This window comes from Leptodactylus fuscus, chromosome 4, assembly GCF_031893055.1.
Source record: "Leptodactylus fuscus isolate aLepFus1 chromosome 4, aLepFus1.hap2, whole genome shotgun sequence".
In the NCBI taxonomy this organism is placed as follows: Eukaryota; Metazoa; Chordata; class Amphibia; order Anura; family Leptodactylidae; genus Leptodactylus; species Leptodactylus fuscus.
Window position 1 is genome coordinate 83,650,980 of NC_134268.1, and position 21,737 is coordinate 83,672,716.

The 21,737-nt window shown below is 38.6% G+C and overlaps 1 protein-coding gene across 5 annotated transcripts in view; it reads left to right on the plus strand.

Moving 5' to 3' along the window:
• TSHZ1 (teashirt zinc finger homeobox 1) overlaps window positions 1-21,737 on the plus strand; it is a 77,440-nt gene that overhangs the window by 51,927 nt on the left and 3,776 nt on the right. The gene's annotated exons all lie outside the window — the stretch shown is intronic.

The window sequence follows — 21,737 nt, forward strand, 5'->3', positions numbered from 1 at the left end:
GGACCAAGGAAGTGAACCAGCACCTGGGGGCAACCGACCTCTCTTCTGTGTAGACTCTTGTAGATAATATTAGTTAACGTCAAAGCATTAAGGTCACTAAAAAGGGAGGCCTCAGATGTCACATGGACTTTATCAGCATACAAGGCTCCAGTTTGTTTCTGCCAGGTTCGGTGCATCCTTATTGCCAATTAAATCAGGTGAATTGTGTTTTTTGTTAGTCATGGTGTATGGAAGATATAAATGCAGAGACTCTCTGCAGAAGGAAAGCGCTGTTTTCTTTTTTCTTATTTGCATATGCATGTCAAATCTAACTCTGCCATTCTTAATGGCATTATTGAGGAAAACAGATTGACCTTTTCCCAAGTTTGTTCTCTTTTTATAGTGATGCTTCTTATGATTTTTCTGTAACCCATTTATTGCCGGAACATGGTTTTCATACCTTCCATTTCACAAAGTGTATTGATGCAATTACATTATTAGCAGTTATAGAACTATAACTGTGTGAAGTGCTAAAAATATAAGATGTAAGCAAGGCATTTCGAGATCATATCTATTCATACAGGCCAGTGACTACAAGGGTGACATGTAATATTCTTAATGATTTATTGTAGGGATATTTGTCTCTTGTGTCATTCTATGTTCAAAAAACTCTTCTCTTGGCATAAATGTCACACTGCGCTCCCTTTTCCTTGCAGGAGACTGATTATCAGCAATATAAATGTCTTTCAAATGGCTCCATATGTCTGCCTTTTACCCCACAAGTATATATATATATATATATATATATATATATATATATATATTGAAGTGGAGAGAGGTATAGTGTGGGAGAAACGCTATTTTTCCCCAAGACTGTTGCAGTATGCACGGGTGTTTAACTTGTAGGTCCCGGACTGGAGTAAAAGTCCTGTAGGACAATCCACTCCAGACGTGGAGAGACAGAAACACACACTCAACCAGTCAGAGAGCTCTGCCAAAAAAGGACGCTGTTAAAGTGCCGGGTATGTGTACCCCTTGTTTACTTGTGAACTCTGTTTGTTAGGAGGTCAGCGGTAGGCTGACCCCCTGGTTAGTGATGGAATAACTCGTTTAGTAAGCTGCCGGAGAGGCGTAGGTCTTTATTTTCATTTGTTTGTTCTGACATGCTGAGCTGCTGAGCAGCACTACCTGTACCTTTAAGCTTGTCTGTTGCAATAAAGACTGCTTTTGGGAAAGAAACCAGAGCTTCTGAATCCCCCATACATCACAATATATATGGATGCTTTACGTCTTATGTCTACAATCAGCGCAATTAAATAAATCCAGACATTGTAGATTAATCCCAGGACTCCCTTATTCCCCTAAACCTCATCCCGAGATTGGGGATAGTAGTATCATCGACTTGTAGCATAGATGTAGTTTATTATATGAATATATTGTGAGTTGACTTTTTTTAACATCAGAACATATTCTTCTAATGCTGATATCACAAAAATGGATTTATCCTTCCTATTACATAATGCTTACATGTCACAAAAAACTTTAAAAAACTACAGTAATGGGCTAATAATTCCTTCCTCTTCTGACCCATTAAGCACTCACCCTAAATGTTGCTTTACTACATGCAGTAGTTTTATCTTTAGCAGTGAACAGGTTAAGCAATGCAGAGAAATGGCTGTCAGTTTGCACCAGGATTGCTTGAAACAATTCAAGGAGTTGAGAGGCATTCCAGTTAGCTTGCCTTTTTGCTGCCATTGTCGTAGCTTGGTATCTATGCTTAAGGCCACTGTCGTTAGGCTACATTAAATCCCATTGTCAGTCAAGCTGGCCAGCGTTCATGATGCGTACAAGCTTGAGCTGACAATTGTGATCTTTTCCTGAAACAACTTCACTCTTCTGTTCCTATCTTGTCACACAGTAACTACAGTAATATTGTACATATGTCCAATGTTCTGCGGAATCATTTTTTGTGCTTTACCTTTTTATGTAGGAAGGAAATGTTATTAAAGAATGCTTTCAGTATTGCCATTGATATTTCTTCTTGCAAATCTATGGTGTGGGTAATATATACATATAGCATGCCTAAGTGTTACATTATTAATGGAACATTAAGCAAGGATTTTTTTTTTTTTTTAGTGGAGAAAAGATCAATATTCTTTTGCAGGATTTTAAACTAAAAATGTTGAGAAGGAAGTAAAGGAAAGTAATAGTGAGATAATATCCTGGCCAGTGTGTCTAGGTAGTATTGAACATATATGCTTGGGAGTAGCATACCCAACAAAAACTATAGGAACCTTTGTAGGGGTTTCCTCACAGCAAGTTAGGTGTCACAAGGCAGTGTAGTGGATGAGACTTCTCGAAATCCACATGCAGGTTCTCCACTACAATACAAAGTTTGAAATCAGAGGGAGACCCCCAGCAATTCCTGTGAATGTGGCCCCACAAAAAACATGTGATTTTACTATGTAATACTTTCATCTGAACTTATCTTGCTCATGGGTGTACAGAAAAGACCACAGTTTGACAATTTTAAAAATCCTGATTGTAAAAGGTCTCTTCAAGAATTACAGAAAGGAAAAAAATGTGGAATTTAAAGAGGGCCTTTCATGTCCTCTGACATTCAGCGCACTGTCAGCTTTACCGATATGCACCACGAGGCCAGAGATATCAGTGACCTTAGTTTCAGCACCGATATATCCCTACACTATCAGAAGGTGGGTGCTTACAGCTCAGTGTCATTGTTGGGCTGTGAGGATCATCTCAGCCTATGAAAGAGTTCTTCAGCGATGATATTGAGCTCTAAGACCCACCCTTCTGACAGTGGAGGGATATCAATACCGAAACTGATGACACGTATACAGTGAACTGTTAGCTTTCTAGCGATATATATATATATATATATATATATATATATATATATATATTAGGTCCTCTTTAAAGGGGTTGTCCCGTCACAAGGATCCTATCTATACTGCTTGTTAATGTGGATGTAAGACTTTTCCTAAATACATTGCTTCAGCAAAACTGCTTTGTTTGTCCATTATATTGCTTTATTAATTTTTTTGTGGCCACAGCCCTGACCTAGCTGCTCATGAGTCAAGTGATGTATCAGCCTGCTCTCAAGGGGAGGGAGGAGGGGCTAAGTGCACGGGGGCGAGCCTGGAGGGGGGGGGTAGTTTACCCTTTGGGGGAAGGGGCCACCAATGCAGGGTTAGACGCCGGCACAGGTGAAGCCAGCATCATCGCTATGCTTCTGCCCTGCATGCAGCAAGCGGCGGCAGAAGCGATGCTGCTGTTCCGGGGGGGGGGGGGGGGCGGAGGAGTGGAATAGCAGCATCGCTTCTGCCGCTGCTTGCTTCATGCAGGGCAGAAGCATAGTGATGTTGCTGGCTTCACCTGTGCCGGCGTCTAACTGTCCCCGGCATCCGCTGTAATAGAGGGGCGGATGCCGGGGACAGGGACAGTTAGACGCCAGCACAGGTGAAGCCTGCAACATCACTATGCTTCTGCCCTGCATGAAGCAAGCAGCGGCAGAAGCGATGCTGTTATTCCGCTCTGCTCCGCAGTCACATATGCAAAGCCAAGCGGCGAGATGCCGCCGGCCCTGCGTGCACGCTCATACACCAGTCTAGCCTTCACAATGCGAATACAGACCCGGCACCCTGTCCACCAATGATGAAACAAAACCGGAAGACAGAAGATTTCAAAGAAACGAAGACTGGTGAGTATGCGACGTGGGACAACCCCTTTAAGTTCATTAGAAAATTTTGGCCATTAAGAAAAGGACTCACTAACACCTGGATTTATGAGAACCTACATGGTAACAATTAACCTACTTCCCCAGCTTGACTTCAGATCCCTTAGGCTACAGCCCCACGTTGCGGAAATGCAACGTTTTTTGTTGCAGATTTTGCTGTGATTTTTTGAGCTAAAGCCTGGAGTGGATGTAACAGAAAGGAAACATATAAGAGCTTCCATTATATTTTCCATTCCTTTTCAAGACGCTTCTGGCTCAAAAAACTGCAGCAAAAAAAGCTACGTTTCCGCAACGTGGGGCTCCAGCCTTAACCTCTAAGTACTCACCCATATATGGGTTCTCAGTCATTCATTTGTTTATACCTGAAGAAGGAGCCTCTGTTTATTGAGGTTAGTCAATAAAGATATGCTACTTACAGTACTTTTGCTTTTTAGACACCAAAGTATCTAACATTGCAAGGACAGAGCATATTATCTTACTTTGTACATTGTAAGACTTAGTATTTGTCTCTTAGTAATATGCAGATGTACAGTATGAAACTTAATAATAGACCCACTCCTAATCTGACAGACTTGAGATGATCTCGTATCATTCGGAAACAAATCAATTGGAAAAGAGCTCAAAAAGTTTTTTTTTTTTTTTTTAAAAAAATCCTAAAATGATCATGGTGTGTAGTTCCTTAATGTATCTGTGAATGTAATAACTTCCTCCGTGACACATGCAGGTGACATCCTTTTGAAAAATGTGGTGATGTACAATGCAGATCTGGAGGTTTCAGAGGTCTTACTCAATGATTAAAAACAGCGGGAATGAAAATCTCTTCATTTACATTTTAAATGACTGTCATAATACAAGACTTTGTACCCCACTGCACGAAGCTTACAATTTCACCTACTTCTTTTGACCGAATATAGATCTTATGTTAACATCTTATGTTAATATTTCTTGGTATGTGTTACGGTTCTGTCTATATATATATATATATACACTCACCGGCCACTTTATTAGGTACACCTGTCCAACTGCTCGTTAACACTTAATTTCTAATCAGCCAATCACATGGCGGCAACTCAGTGCATTTAGGCATGTAGACATGGTCAAGACAATCTCCTGCAGTTCAAACCGAGCATCAGTATGGGGAAGAAAGGTGATTTGAGTGCCTTTGAACGTGGCATGGTTGTTGGTGCCAGAAAGGCTGGTCTGAGTATTTCAGAAACTGCTGATCTACTGGGATTTTCACGCACAACCATCTCTAGGGTTTACAGAGAATGGTCCGAAAAAGAAAAAACATCCAGTGAGCGGCAGTTCTGTGGGCAGAAATGCGTTGTTGATGCCAGAGGTCAGAGGAGAATGGCCAGACTGGTTCGAGCTGATAGAAAGGCAACAGTGACTCAAATAGCCACCCGTTACAACCAAGGTAGCCAGAAGAGCATCTCTGAACGCACAGTACGTCGAACTTTGAGGCAGATGGGCTACAGCAGCAGAAGACCACACCGGGTGCCACTCCTTTCAGCTAAGAACAGGAAACTGAGGCTACAATTTGCACAAGCTCATCGAAATTGGACAATTGAAGATTGGAAAAATGTTGCCTGGTCTGATGAGTCTCGATTTCTGCTGCGACATTCGGATGGTAGGGTCAGAATTTGGCGTCAACAACATGAAAGCATGGATCCATCCTGCCTTGTATCAACGGTTCAGGCTGGTGGTGGTGGTGTCATGGTGTGGGGAATATTTTCTTGGCACTCCTTGGGCCCCTTGGTACCAATTGAGCATCGTTGCAACACCAAAGCCTACCTGAGTATTGTTGCTGACCATGTCCATCCCTTTATGACCACAATGTACCCAACATCTGATGGCTACTTTCAGCAGGATAATGCGCCATGTCATAAAGCTGGAATCATCTCAGACTGGTTTCTTGAACATGACAATGAGTTCACTGTACTCCAATGGCCTCCACAGTCACCAGATCTCAATCCAATAGAGCATCGCATCATGGATGTGCAGCCGACAAATCTGCGGCAACTGTGTGATGCCATCATGTCAATATGGACCAAAATCTCTGAGGAATGCTTCCAGCACCTTGTTGAATCTATGCCACGAAGAATTGAGGCAGTTCTGAAGGCAAAAGGGGGTCCAACCCGTTACTAGCATGGTGTACCTAATAAAGTGGCCGGTGAGTGTATATATATATATATATATATATATATATATATATATATATATATACACATTATAACTTGACAGAACCTCTTGACTGCGGTAGTGGCTGCAGTCGAGGTCCACGAGCCCACGTTCACCAGTTAACTATCACTGGGTGAATGTGTCTGCGCAGCTCCCAATGTGATCAGACTGCAAGGAGGCTTACATCAGTTGGCTTCTCTGGGCAAGTGTGTTTGTGCAGCTTTAATGTGAACTGGCTGCAAAGAGGCTTACACCAGTTGGCTTCACTGGGCAAGTGTGTTCAGGCAGCTTCCAATGTGAACTGGCTGCAATGAGCCTTACACCAGTTGACTTCACTGGGCAAAGGTTTTTGTGCAGCTTTAATGTGAACAGGCGGCAACAATGGTTCACCAGTAACTTACTGGGGAACTGCACCTAAGTATAGGCTGCAGCAAAGGCTGCCAAGGGTTAAATGTCACCCCTGGTCAGCAACACAAAAGGCTCCACAAACAGCTTTGGAGCTACAATACTACTGGACAGTTCAAACAGGCTAATTAGTTCCCTACTGGCAGTACCCAGGAATCCTACCTAGAATCCCTGAACTGACAACCTGCCTTTCACAGGAACCTAGCCCTGACCTCCTGTCTCAAAGTAATAGTCAAAGTATGAGGACCCGGCGGGCGTCGGCTCACACCATATAAAGGCAAGTCCCCGCCCACAGGGCGGTGGCCATAACCTCACCGGGCATGCTCCGTGTGGGCCGAATGGGACTTAGCCTCTGAGTGCCTCCAAAATGTCTGAGCATGCTCAGTAGGAAGAGAATGGGACTTAGCCTCAGAGCGGCTCCAAAAAGTCTGAGCATGTTCAGTAGGGGGAGAATGAAAGCCTCAGAGCGTCTCCAAAAAGTCAGAGCATGCTCAGTAGGCCAAACGCTGGACTTAGACTCCACAAACCTCACCGTCCGACGCCAAGGGCGAGAGCTGGGTCGAACCGCAGGTGGCGCTGTGCACCAGAAGGAAAACCTGCGGGACCCCATCCTAACAGTATGTTATTGTCTTGTATGGTTGATATTCAAGGGGTATTCCAGTTATATTTGTGTGCTTATAACATAATGTGACCCCGGATGTTTATTGTTGTCACATTGTTGTCCAGTCTCAATTTAAAGACAACCTTTCACCACCTGGGGCACATGCGGTTTTATATCATGCTGGAAAGCCAACAGTGCGCTGGATTCAGCACACTATCGACTTTCATGTTCTGTGCCCCAGGTGTAGAGCTATTGGTGCCGGTACCGTAGCTCTTCACCGTCAGAAGGGCGTTTCTGACAGTCAGTCAGGAACACCCTTCCTCACACTAGCGCCTATAGCACTGTACTGTAAGAGCGGGGAGGAATGCCCCCTCCCCTCCTGATAGTGCTCATCAATAGACAAGTACTGGGGAGGCGTTCCTCCCATGTAAATTTGATATAGTTTTATGATAATAGATTTAGCTCAACTTGCATTTTAAACATTTACATGCCTGTTCTTTCTTTGTTTAGGAGTCCAGTGAGTGGTCCTAACCTTGAAAGTCTTCCTTGTATGCCAGTGAATACAGATATAGCCCACAGACTCCTAAGCACAGATAGAGCAGTGATTTAAAGGCATAAAATACAAATTATAAGAATCTTAGTAAGTAAGAATACAAGGAAGAAACTTTACCACTAAATTCTACATTAATCTGTCCAGCCCTTCCTGCCATATAACATGCTGCTCGCAGACAGGACTGCTTGTACAACCAAGCAGGCTCTCTTTAAGCTCGTATGCATTCAAACTTGACAAATAATTCGGTAGTGTTGGAGTTGCATATGACACTTCCTATGGGGAATACTTGACTGTGAGGAATGACTGTCTTTCCAAATTGGAGAAGACTGTGTCCTCTGGTGGCAGTCATTACTGTAAGGAGTGTGCACCTATGGAAAAATGAGAGAAATGGATACTCAGCATTAATTATATTTTTTGATAACTTTCTAAGACTCATGGACACAAATCTAGCATAACATTACTTATATGGCATAAATGAAGATATAAGGGAAATGCAGAATTTTCCCGTATAATATCAATGTAGCAAAAAAAAAAAAAAAAGTGTAAATCAAAGTCTTAGGTGCAAAAGAACAATGACCTACATTGCTAAATGGGCAAAAGTATCTATCTATCTATCTATCTATCTATCTATCTATCTATCTATCTATCAGAAGTAATATGGTTATTAAATAAGCAGTGTGTTTGTATGAACATAAAAGGAGATGTCAACCAATATCTTAGATGGTTGATCATAAAACGGGAGAACTTAAAATCCAGCTAACACTTTATATAGAAGTATTAAAATGTATTAAATGATGGGATTCATAACTAGGTAAATTGTGCAAATGCCTTTTGTAAACAGAACACATAGTCCTACGCTCTTTAGTTAATGACTGTTTGCCTGGAAGGTTTATGTTCTAAATCGCTGCATCTTCTTCACAAGAGTGAAGAAAATACCATCAAAATAATGCATTTTTTTCTAGTCCAATGTAATGATTTTCTTGAGGACATAATTAAAAAAAATCAAACTGAAAAATATTCCAGATCTTCTCTCCTCCTGTTGACTGGAAATGCTTTGGGAAAGTGAGGCATGCAGCGAGGATGATAATGCTGTCATGTTTGATTTGGACTGTATTCTCTCTGTTGTTTGAAGCTGAGATAAAATGCAGTGCGTGCCTGACCCATTTTAGCAGCCCATTATAATAATTTCACTGTCGCATGGCCACCGAGTTAATGTACTTACAAATGACAGAGAAAGTGTGTTACATGACCTTAGGGTTTTAAAAAATGAAATGACGTAGTAGATTATATATCAAAGATTTGTTGAAGATGTTGCCTTTTCAATCTACCTTCTAAGTGCTATTGTCTATGCAGAATGTAAAAATAAATGTCATTTCATATGCGTGTCTTTGGCATGTTTTGTTCCGATGGTATAATATGTTTGTTTCAGATGGAAAGGGTGTTATCTATTCTTTTCGGCAGGGTGGGGACTGTGAGGATTATTATTATAACCTGCTTGTGTTCTGTGTTAATTATTTCTACAGTAAGTTCTTATAAAATTCCTCACTAATAGTCATACCTGATCCACTGAATGCAGGATTGTAGAGGGTATCCTTAAGACGATGGCTATATAAGGCCACTTGTCTGGGCCGCACTTTCATATATGTCATCAATAATCCTAAAAACAACAAACTAATGCATATTAGGGTACAGAAAGCTGGTCACATCCTCCCTTCTAATAACATGCTCTGTACCTATTTTTCAGTCAATGCACCAGTTCACTTGGAATTCCTTTAAATTTTTATTTGGGGTGATGAGATGTCACATGGTACAATGTCCTCTGAGGCCATATTGAGACACAGAGGATGAGTCACAGTTTTTGCAATATTGTCAATGTACTTTGTGACTGAAGCCTTAAAGAGTGTCCAAAAGTGTTATTAAACCAGCACCAAAAAAGCGATAAGGAACAGCTCAGTGTCATGGCTGGGTGTTAAGGATCGCCCCCTCTGATAATATAGCACTATGGATAGTACTGTCAGGAGGGGCGCTCCCAGCTAGACTGTCAGTAACGCCTAATGGTGAAGATCTATCGGTAATTGCATCAACATCTCTTCTACCGGGGCACATAACGGGAAAGCCGCCAGTGCGCTGAATTCATATATATATATATTCATGTATATACAATCGCATGTGCCCAAGGACATGAAAGGTCCTCTTTAAGTTAGTGTTGCTGGCAGGGGAAGTGAGTGAGTGGAAGATCTTGCTGCAGTGCTCAGCCACCCCAGAACATGCCCTGATGCATGCTTAGCGTATTGGCATAGGAGTAAAAAGCAGTTTTTTTGTTAAAATGAAGCAGCCATTATACAAATAAATTAGCACTGTGCTCACGGCACAATCCCATCCACACATTGCAGAAAAATACCTGCAGTGGAAATGCTGTGATTTCCAAAAATATTGTGTTTTTGGTAATCATAGTATGTCAATAATACTGCTCTTTGGTTGTGACCTGTTCAGTGGGACCTTAGCCTAAAGGGGTTTCCCAGTGAAAATGGAGAACCCAGGGAAGGCCACAGTGGGGTAAATTTTAAAAAAGAGATACTCACCTATCCTAGGTCCTTTGTTTCCACATCAGGTCCTCTGCTTTGTCCCATGCCCACATTGGTCTGGTCAGAAGTGAAGCAGCTCCGGTAACTACTGCAGCCAAGCACTGGCCTCAGCAATTACATGTTGGACACTGGTGACATATTAGCATTGATGTCAACAGTACCCAACATATGACCTCTTAGTGCAGTGGTCATCTGAGCTGCTTCACTTCTGACCCCTGGGATTGAACGGGTACCCTGATGTCACAGTGGAAGACTCACTTCTAGCCTTTTCTGGGTTTTTAATTTGACTGGAAAACATCTTTAAACATTGACTGGAAAATAGTCACTGTATTGTGAACACTATTTACTGTGTTCTATGGAAAAAATGTCTGAACTTCTTAAAAAAACAGCACAGTTGTAGAAATAGACTTGAGCCACACATTCACATTATATACATCGATGTCTTGCTGCTAAGTTCTTGGTGCACATTTTGATGAAACAAAAACAAACTAATGATTGTACCATTCTTTACTCCAAGTATTTATAGCTGTTATCATTCATTTTTTCGGTGGTGTGTCCATCATACCAGTCCGGGTCCAGAGTCGCATTGTCATTACAGCCAGGAGCCTTGTGAAGGCTCCCCAGCCTGCCATTCAATGGATTCTATTGTAGGTTACTCTATATAGCCTGTAATAGAAGAGCTGGGTTTTTGCAATGCATTACAATTCATTAGCATTGTAATGCATTGCATTAGTGATCAGACCCCTTGGGGTTCAAGACCCCCTAGGGAGTCTAATAAATGCATAAACATTTTTTTTTAAAGTAGAAAAAAATAAAAAAATAATAAAAATTCAAATCACTCCCCTTTCCCTGGAATACATATAAAAGTGCCTAAATACTGTGAAACACATACATGTTAGATATCTCTGAGTCTGAACACGCCCGCTCTACAAATCTGTAAAAATATTTTTCCTGTACGATAAATGCCATAGCAGTAAAAAAAAAAGTCAAAAGTACCAAATTGCCGTTTTGTCACTGTTTTGCCTCTGATAAAAATTTGAATAAAACGTGATCAAAGCAAAAGCAATTCCCCAAAATGGTATAACTAAAAAGTACACCCAGCCCCACAAAAAAAAGACGCCCATGCATCTCCGTACATGGCAGTATAAAAAATTTACGGCTGTCAGAAGATGGCGACTTTTAGAAAAAAAAAATTTGGGCACAGTTTTGCATTTTTAGTAAGCGGTTAAAATGTAAATAAAACCATATAAATCTGGTATCCCCAGAATCGTACTGAAACACAGAATACAGGTGACATGTCATTTTGGTTGCACATTGAACACTGTAAAAACGAAGCCCATAAGAAAGTCGCACAAATGCACTTTTTCTTCAAATCCACCCCATTCTGAATTTTTTACCAGCTTCCCAGTACATTATACAGAATAATTAACGGTGGCATCATGAAGAACAATTTGTCCCGCAAACATTAAGACCTCATATGACTCTGAGAGTGGAAAAATAAAAAAGTTATGGGGCTTGGAAAGAGGAGAGTCAAAAACAAAAAAATGAAAATCAAAAAATGCCGTCGGCAGGAAGAGGTTAAAATTTCCTCTTATCAAGCTCCTGCATTTTTCTTAAAGAAACGAATAAATGAAGAATATAAAGTTATTTTTATTCAAAATGAACAGGAAAATAAGATTAGCATTGAGTTAAAACTCATATGTTTCATAGCTTGTTTGTTTTGCCTAAATTTTGACGATCTAGGTTTGATTTGGCTATATCCTTATTTTTAAGAAAAATTGTCAGTGAGTTTAATTGAAGGCATCCCCGGAGATTTATTAAAATTCGGTTTGTGCTATCATAGTTCCTTTTGGTGTTAAGTGCCATTGGCTTAATAATTGATGTTACGGCTGATCCTTGGTTGAGCGTTGGAAATCCCTTCTGTGTCTTGTATTCCCAGTCTTCACAACAATTCAGAATCTTTTGACAATAACATGCTTCTAACTGTATTAACTAGTTATATACTAGTGTAGTATCATATAAGATATTTGACCCAGAGCTTTTGACAACAAGGGATCTCCCATTTTATAAAATGATGGCATGTTGGCTAGGATATGCCGCCATTTTATAATCAATCCAATCTCTGAGATCCCACTAATTTTTAGATTAAGGGGAAACAACCTCTTCATTTGTATGCAGTTTTTTGCACAGTTTGGGCCTGGGTGCCAGTGTGGAGAAGATGCAGTGCAATTTTAAGTGGGGGTTGCAGATCCCCTATTGATCATAAAGCTATGGGATATTTTAGTATTATGGTATAACTTGCAAACACTCCATTTATATCCCTAGGTGAAATTTGCAATATTCTTTGCGTACAGCCTTATTTCACCGATCCAGATAAGTCTACACCTAGTAGTGACAATCTGTATGCACTGATTCCTTTCTTTATTATACCAGATTTTATCCTAGTATTCATGTACCAGGACGTTGAGCAATCTCTTCTACAACATGTACGTGAATCTGCCCACTTTCATCTAAGAAGCCTTATACTTATCCTTACCATTTGGAGTCTTGATCTTTACACCCTCATCCTATCCATTTCTCCAACTCTACACTAACAGCCCTCCAGTCCTATTTGATTCTTTATGAGTAGGCTCCATGTAGCATATATATTTCCTGGATTGTGGGATATGTGCCCTTTTCTATGCTTTCTTAGAAATAAGGAATGAAGATTGAAAAAATAAAATACATTTACAATAATCGGTTACCTGTTACAGGTAATAATCGATTACAGGTTCACTGAATCCAAGACACCGTAACAGTATCAAATGAACAGTATGTGTGGAACCTGAAAATATTTAGGTCCTCATGTATATATACTGTATTTACCCACAGGGATGGCATGAAATAAATAGACATAGTCTAAGTTGATTTAGTTTAGCCAAACCCCTCTAACAAAACTGGAAGCCAGAATAGCAGAATTATACTCCAGGCCATATACATTGGGCTTTAGTCTATATGTCTAAGATGATTACTCTAAATATTGCCATAAGACCTATGAGCTGGAAAAAAGGACATCTTTCTTCAGACACAAGAGCAATAAGACCAAGCAATGCAAATAGAAGGAGCACACATCTATTCTTGTATTGTAGGAAATGTGCCATAAATATGACATTTATGGTAGATGTGCCAACTGCTTGTTTTGCGATTACTGGAAGGATTTGGATATGCTCTGTTGTGAAAGTTTATTATATGTAATGAAAATAATAATAGTAATAATAATAATAATAATAATAATAATAATAATGTTTATATAGCGTCAACATATTCTGCAGAACTTTGCTTTTGTCCAGAGGATACATGTATAGTACAGACATGCAGTGCACTCCTAAACTCAGACTGACCAGGAGTTAAAATGCTGAAGATTTCCAAGTTAGACTGAATCTTTTCCTACTAAGCAATGTATCAATCTGTTCAACTTCTGCTCTATAACACACTGCTGGCAGACCAGACAGCATGTCCAATGTGATAGGCTCAGTATACAAATCTGTTTCACTAATACAGGGCACACATAGAGGAGAAGAGGTCCATAGCAAATATGGAAATACATCATCTTCTTGTGTTTCTTAGGTTCACTATTTTGTACCATTGTTAGTGCAACCCCATACAGATTGGAGTAACATAAACAGTCAAATTTTGGTAGGAGTGTACCATGGGCCCGACATGATCACTGCACCACCCATTACGTTAGCTTACCAAAGATATGTACTGGATAGTCAGCTCCCCACTAGTCAAGTTCTTTAAGATGTTAGCCCGAGTATACACACACAACTCGCAGGGTAAGTTATCACCGGGTAGTTTACTGAGGTACTTTCTGGTAATAGCAGTTGTCAAGTACAAGCTGTTAAGAACCATTCCTTGGTATATCCACAGAACATATACAGGAATCTTTATAACAGCACTGGAGGTCCAGTCGCACAGTAGGTCTTCTGCTCACATAGTAGTTGCACTCAGTGACCACAGGTCCTCCTACTGCAGGCTCACGATAAGATTTGCTCCTTAGGCTTTTGGGTTAGACTTTGGCTTCCCAGACACTCCACACAGATGGTTAATCGATGAAAGACCCTAAAGGCATAGGAAAAATCCTTTATATAAGAGGTTTTTCCACCCTGGCATGACAGAAATGTGTCAAACCTCAGCGTGTGTAGGTACAACCTCAAGTGCTGCAATAAGCAACGTGGTACACAAATACAGAGCCATCAGCATAAACAGTGCAATATACATCAATTAATACGCTATGACATAGATGTACAGATCAGTAAGTGGATGCACATAACAAATCACAGAAGCACACTATCGTAAGTAGGGACTTTCACATCTATCATCCACCTAAAGCTAAATCTGTGAAGGGGGTGCCTACCGTCACCTTACAGAGGGGGACCACCATTAACAAACAGTGGAAGGCTGGGACCCACACATCATTGATTTATGTATTATAAAATATATGAAGGGTTTTCTTATTACCACCCCTTTAAAGTCTTTTTCTTAAATGTCTCCTATTTTATTGTTCCTAAACACCAGCCTGTACTGTCGCGATAACTAATCTAAAATTATTACAATACCATCTTCCTCCAATGCACAATGTCTGAGAAAACCTCTCAGGCAACTTTAAAGGAAATTGCTGCACAGAAACAAGGTCAAGATCTTGCTCTGTTTTAGAGTCTGTTTTTTTCTTGAAGTATTAGTGGATACTAAAGGTTTAGTAGTGCCATAAATTGCCTTCCTTGCCAGTCAAAACAATGGAGAGTGATGCAAGCTCCCAGTGACGGAATATAAATCATTCAAGATGAAATTACAAGATAATTTGAAAACTTAACAGTTTGCATTTTATACTTTCAATTGTTTTGCTGACTTGCACTTTTTATGGCTGTCTTCGAATTTATTAAGAGACTTGAAGACATCTATCACCTTGTTTCCAGTGGGCATATTTTCACAGGAAGGAGAGTTGCAACACTGATGCGTGCATTGCCTGCTCCAAAAAAGATTGCTATATTCCCATTGACATGCAGTGCATTACCATAATTGGCTTTTCTACATGATAGGACAGAGGAAATAATAATGTCATTTTATTTACAGCCAAAGTGTCCCTTTATGAGACTTCTCCAAGTTTCTGCCATGCTGTGTAGGTCAAATGACATCTTTTGATCAGTCCTGTCCAAAGGCATCAAAGCTGAGTGGCATGTAATGGAGACCTAGTGACAAACCAAATCTAGAAAAGAAATAAGACTGCCACTTTCCCATTAAACAGCCTGCTAAACAGCACAGCTTCCCCGTGTCGGCTATGAAACCATTCTGACCAACTAAATAAGGAGAATGAAAGGAGGCTGAATTGGACATTAGTACTACAAATGACTGCGGTGATTGCCACTATTTCCCTCCTCCAAAATAAAAAGAAAAAAAAATCAGCAAGCAAGCCATGCGAGGTACAGTTAGACAGATCCTCTCCTATTTCATTTACGTTTCTGCCACTTGCTGGTTTTCTGATCTGGTTTATTTAGGTTTGACATCAGCCAAATGGTGTAGCTGGATATCTGTGACAGGTATTCTTACTGATTTAACAAGTTACAGGCCTCATGAAAAGACAGATCTGCCACAAGCAGGTCCGCAGTTTTTTTATTTTTTGGAATTTATTTCCTATATTTGTACTTGAGACATACCTTAGTAATTTTACATTAGGCATGGCATGCATATTTTTTTGCAATCAAGTATGTTTTAGTCCTGTTATCATCATTGGTAGAAAAATAAGACTTTTTGTGCTTTTAGTTACTTGCTGTGTGGCTTAAGAGACACACTTCATTCGGGCTAATGTTCTTATTCAACTGTGAAAGACACAAAGAGGATTGGAATGTGCAATGATCTATTAAGCATTAGATATGCAATTTAGCTTATTTAGGGTCTTCAGAGTAGCCTCCTCAGTCCACTCTTTTCACATTATTAAGTGTATATTTCCGACAGCTCTTTTGATGGTATAGCCTATCTGCAATGTACTCTTCATACAGGTTTTATACCAGGGCTACAAATCAAATTATTCTAATGTTATCTATGGCAAATATTCTAAAACTTTTAATTGTCTGAAACTAAAAACAAACAATATTTAAGGGGCATGTTGGATGTAGCTTTACATAATGTTCTGCTTGTAACATTGGCTGCAACATATCGAAACCAACTAGATTTGAGAGCAGGGGGAGGAATTTTTATGAAGGGTGCTCAGAATGGGTGAAAAACAGAAAATTAGCATTTTTGTATCCCATCTTGACAAACAGGAATTGCCAGGAGATGGCCATTAAGTCAATCACCATTGTCAGCCCTGACCCTTCTCAGTTTGTGATTGACTGACTGGGCATTTCCTGCAAGCCAAGATGGGACCAGGAAGTGGTTACAGCGGGGAATTAGACTAGGAGAAGCGGGTCAAATGAGTATTGTTTAAGGGGAGAGGACAAGTCCTTTAGATGTGATTTATTCCAGTGTTGTTTATTAGATGGAAATCGTGATCATATTTGCTTTGTAGCACACATCCTATCTATCTATCTATCTATCTATCTATCTATCTATCTATCTATCTATCTATCTCCATCCATCCATCCATCCATCCATCCATTTATTTATAATATCTAATCATAAAAAGCAGCACTCCAGGGCCACACGGTGGCTCAGTGGTTAGCACTGCAGCCTTGCAGCGCTGGAGTCCAGGTATTCAAATCCCGCCAAGGGCAGAAAACCATCTGCAAGGAGTTTGTATGTTCTCCCCGTGTTTGCATGGATTTCCATCCCATATACCAAAGACATACTGATAGGGAAAAATGTACATTGTGAGCTCTATGTGGGGCTCACAATCTACATAAAAAAAAAAAAAAAAGCAGCACTCCAAAAATTCAAACTCAATAAGGTAAGCTTGGGAAATGTTCCAGATTGGGGACCAAAATGTGTTTGGAATAAATCCCACGTTGTGAAAAATGCAGCTTTTGTTGTTGCAGATTTTGTTGGGTACTTTTGAGCCAAAGACAGGAGTGGATTGAGCAGAATGTATAAGTATAAGTCATTTCTATATACTTCTCATTCCATTTGTAGCCATTTGTTGGCTAAAAAAAAACACAGCAAAATCTGCAAACACCCCCCCCCCAAAAAAAAAAAAAATAAAAGCTGCACTTTCGTAACGAGGCCTCTGTCTGAGTTTTTTCTTTTGGAGTGTTGCCTCTTTTTTTTTGATTCTAGTGCATAGGACCTGGGCCATATTGCTGTTGTGTGTACCCATATATTTTTCAGACAGTGCTGCTGTGGACTTCCTTATTGTATCTAGTTATCTCTAAAATTCTATCTATCTATCTATCTATCTATCTATCTATCTATCTATCTATCTATCCTTTATGATATACGCATTTGTATCTACTTGTCTATCTATCTATCTATCTATCTATCTATCTATCTATCTATCTATCTATCTATCTATCTATCCTTTATGCTATACGCACTTGTATCTACTTGTCTATCTATCTATCTATCTATCTATCTATCTATCTATCTATCTATCCTTTATGATATACGCATTTGTATCTACTTGTCTATCTATCTATCTATCTATCTATCTATCTATCTATCCATCTATCTATCTATCCTTTATGATATACGCACTTGTATCTACTTGTCTATCTATCTATCTATCTATCTATCTATCTATCTATCTATCTATCTATCTTACTATCTATCTATCTATCTATCTATCTATCTATCTATCTATCTATCTATCTATCTATCTATCCTTTATGCTATACGCACTTGTATCTACTTGTCTGTCTGTCTATCTATCTATCTATCTATCTATCTATCTATCTATCTATCTATCTATCTATCTATCTAACTATCCCAAATGATACACACACTTGTTTCTACTTGTCTGTCTATCTATCTATCTATCTATCTATCTATCTATCTATCTATCTATCTATCTATCTGTTTTTCTATACACACAGACATATATATCATATATAAATCCTTCAGAAATGATCAAATATTAAATAAAATGTGTAAACTATGTGTAAGAAAATAACTAAGTATAAAATACAGAACTGAGGTTCAGATTTAATTTCTATACAAAACAGAAATAGAATCTCATTTCAGCAAGTAGTAAAAATGGAGAAGAAAATTCACTTGCATGATGAATTCATTCTCTAACAGCCTGAGGCAACTCGGCCTTGCAGTCTTTGTCAGCCTGATCTCTACTGCTCTCAATATTGCAGCAGACCTAACTTCCACCAAAGTGTCACATGTCTAGGTGAGCCGTGCCAGCCCCTATCTAAAGTGACAACCATCTTTGAATACCAGCTTTTTAAATGACTTGTATTTCATCAGACATCTTGGAGAAATAGCATTCTCGACAAGATGATATTTCCTCCTCTGTACCTTCTCTTTGTTACCTTTTCTTTCTAATATTCTTATAATGATGTTTTCCTTTGCTGTGTTAGATGTTATATTTGAGACGCCACAAATGTTTGTCTACGTTTATTTTTAGAAATAAGTATACATTATAGTACAAATTTATGACAGACATGATCAGGATACTTTATGAAAATTCCACAAATTCTCAGAATTTCTAATTTTTTATATATTTTTCATGAGGTTTTATATGAGATCACAATAGTTTAGGATTAATATATTAAAGTGAATTTCAGCATTTTCTCAATTGAAGCATAGCCACATATATACGGGCATTGATGGATTGCATTGTAATATAATAACTCGATTGACAGTCTGTATGGATTCTTATTATAGGGATAGCGACTATTCAGATTTTAACTCCTAAGGTCTTTAAGGCCCTATGGGATATAAAACATGCCCCCTTAGTGATAAATAAGTAACTGTAAGACATTTCTTGTGTGCATGTGTTTCCTTGTGCTTTCTTTACCACTAGGATTGGCGGGATTGTTTAGGATCATGGAAACATGGCTATATTATTTGAGAACCAGTGGCACCCCTGTCCACAAGTTATGTGTGATATCAGCTCAGCTCTATTCACTTTAATGGAGCTGATCTGCAATACCAGACATAACCCATGGAAGAAGCAGCCATTTCTAATCCTATGCAATCCCTTTCAATCCCAATTCACAGGTTAGCCATACCTGTACCTATAAGGTACATGTAAACAATGGCAGATATGCCCTGTAACCACACCTACACCCTACTAAAAATGTAATTTCAGAACGAAATTCATTAACACAGGTAATTAAATAAAATGTGGATTTTTACAACCAAAAGATTGAAATGTCTTTAGTTGAGGTATCATTTTTTAACAATTTATTTGCGTGTAGGGCTTTTATGGTTGTCTTTCATCAGCACAATGTAGAACAAGAAACACATTTGAAAGCTGTCTCTGTGCACCACAAATATTCATATTTCGCATTGTGTCTGCTTAAATTATTTTACACAGCATTTAATGTTATCCAGAGAAGACAGCACATCTGTTTCATCAGAATGAATAGACACTGCCATCCAGAAGGCATTCCATGTTGGCAACTCACGGCAGTACTTAAAAAAAAAAAAAAAAAAAAAAAAACACACTGCACACATACTTGTTCTGTAAAACATGGGAGAATGCATGATTTAGCTTCAGGTCCCACCACCTCTTCGTCCTTCTTGTTCTCATATATGAGCTTGTTCTATGTAAACCAGTTGAGTCTTTATATAAATTTCAAGGTTTAACTTTGATTCCTAGATTTCAAGCTGATGTAATGATATTAGAGGCAGCAGCTCACGGTGGCAGGCTTGTAGCACATGCTTCTTAAGACATAAGTCGGGGCATACAGGTATTACAAGTAGAGGGAATTATGTCAACCATCACCTGAAATCCTCAATACAATATCTAATTTTGAACAAAAAAAAAGGCCATTTCCATGTTTTTTTCCCATAACACTGATCAAATCTGATGAGTGCATATTTTCTGCTTGAAAAACCTTGAATATGTATTTAGAAAAAAGTACCCATCAGCTCCGAAAGTGAAGCAACGCCACATTCAGTAAATATAGTTTTAGATAATATACAACCTATTGGCACTGAAAAAAAAAAAATCCAGAAGAAAGTGTAAAAAAGTTACTAGTAAAACAAAATCATTGGTAATGGGGATAATATATGCATAATATATGCAGCTACATTGATATATGAATAATATATCAATGTAGCTGCATTGCAAACATTCAAGCATCATCTTCAGCCTAGTGTTGTATAACATTTTTGTGTCTTTAAATTCATCAATCTGGATATTAACTATAGAAATATAGGTTTTTAAGATGCGTAAATGTCTATATGAATAGTCAGTGAAAAGGCATATGTAAAGGGCAATTGAAAATGTTGTTTCTTTTCATCAAATTCTGGTAATACAGATTTCAAAATTTACAAACGCTTTGACATTCTTCTTGCAATTAAATTGTGAATTTATTTAGAAAGGTTTTTTCAAAGAGGTTTATAAATATTATATTAAAAATATAGTAATTATTGTTATTATCAGATAAATAGTTTATTGAGATGGGAATATGAACAAAATTATAACACAAAAAAGGATAAGACTGATTTATAATTTGAAGTAACTGAATATTTAAAAAAAATGTTCAGATTAAAATTTGAATTTGAAGGGAGTTTCTAACATTTAAAAATAAATAAATAATATATATTTTGTATCGTGCTGATTTGAAAGGTCTTCTGCAATGTCTTTTCTAAGGTATCTCTTCAATGGCATCTGTAATCTTAATCATCAAAAGTTAAAACTTAAGTTTTTCAAAAATAAATATTTTCATTTTTATGCATAATGGTATGGATTGCGGAAAAAAAGACCTACCGTGCATTGGATCTTGTAGCATTTACCTTTAAAAAGTAAAGATTCTGTTTTTCGGGTATCCCATTCCAATGCCATTGTTGTAATTATCTTATCTAATATACAGCCCCTATAAATTCTGCTATCCTGACTATCCTGAAGATTTTCAGTGACTCAGCTGTATGATTATTGCATCCATCTTTCATCTATGCACATGCACAAAAAATGTTGGGACCTTTGCCAGCAGGCTTCTGGAGTATTTTGATACCACGACCATCTGTTCATAAATATCACATCTGATTTTATGACGCTGAGGTCACACTAGTGTTTTTTGGGGGAAACATTTCTCTAATGATACGACTTTAGTTTAGTATTATCAGAGAATCTTGTCCAATATAATGACACCATCACATACGGTTTAGTTAGGAGTTCATTATGACTGCTGAAATGGTCCATACACATAGGTGATTTAAGAGAAATGCATGTGCCTTCTTTCTGCCTACATACAGTATGGGATGTCCATTTGCTTACATTTGTGATTGTCCTTTATGTACCTTCCCTGTACCTACATCTGTGACTCCCCTCCCCAATATTTGTTTCTTCCTTCAGTGTCTATAAAGTGCCTTGGGTTATCTAAGGTCTATGAAGCATGCATGAAATGATCCCTAATTCTATCTCCTCTCCACCTCAATATATCTCAAAATGAGTTTTGTAGTTAATAAGAATATTATACCTATCATATTCTAACTTTATGAAATGTATTATCTTCATTGAAGACACATAATCCCATTTTACTTCAGCTGTGTATGGTCATTAATGGAGTGAGTAGGGTGTGGTACTTT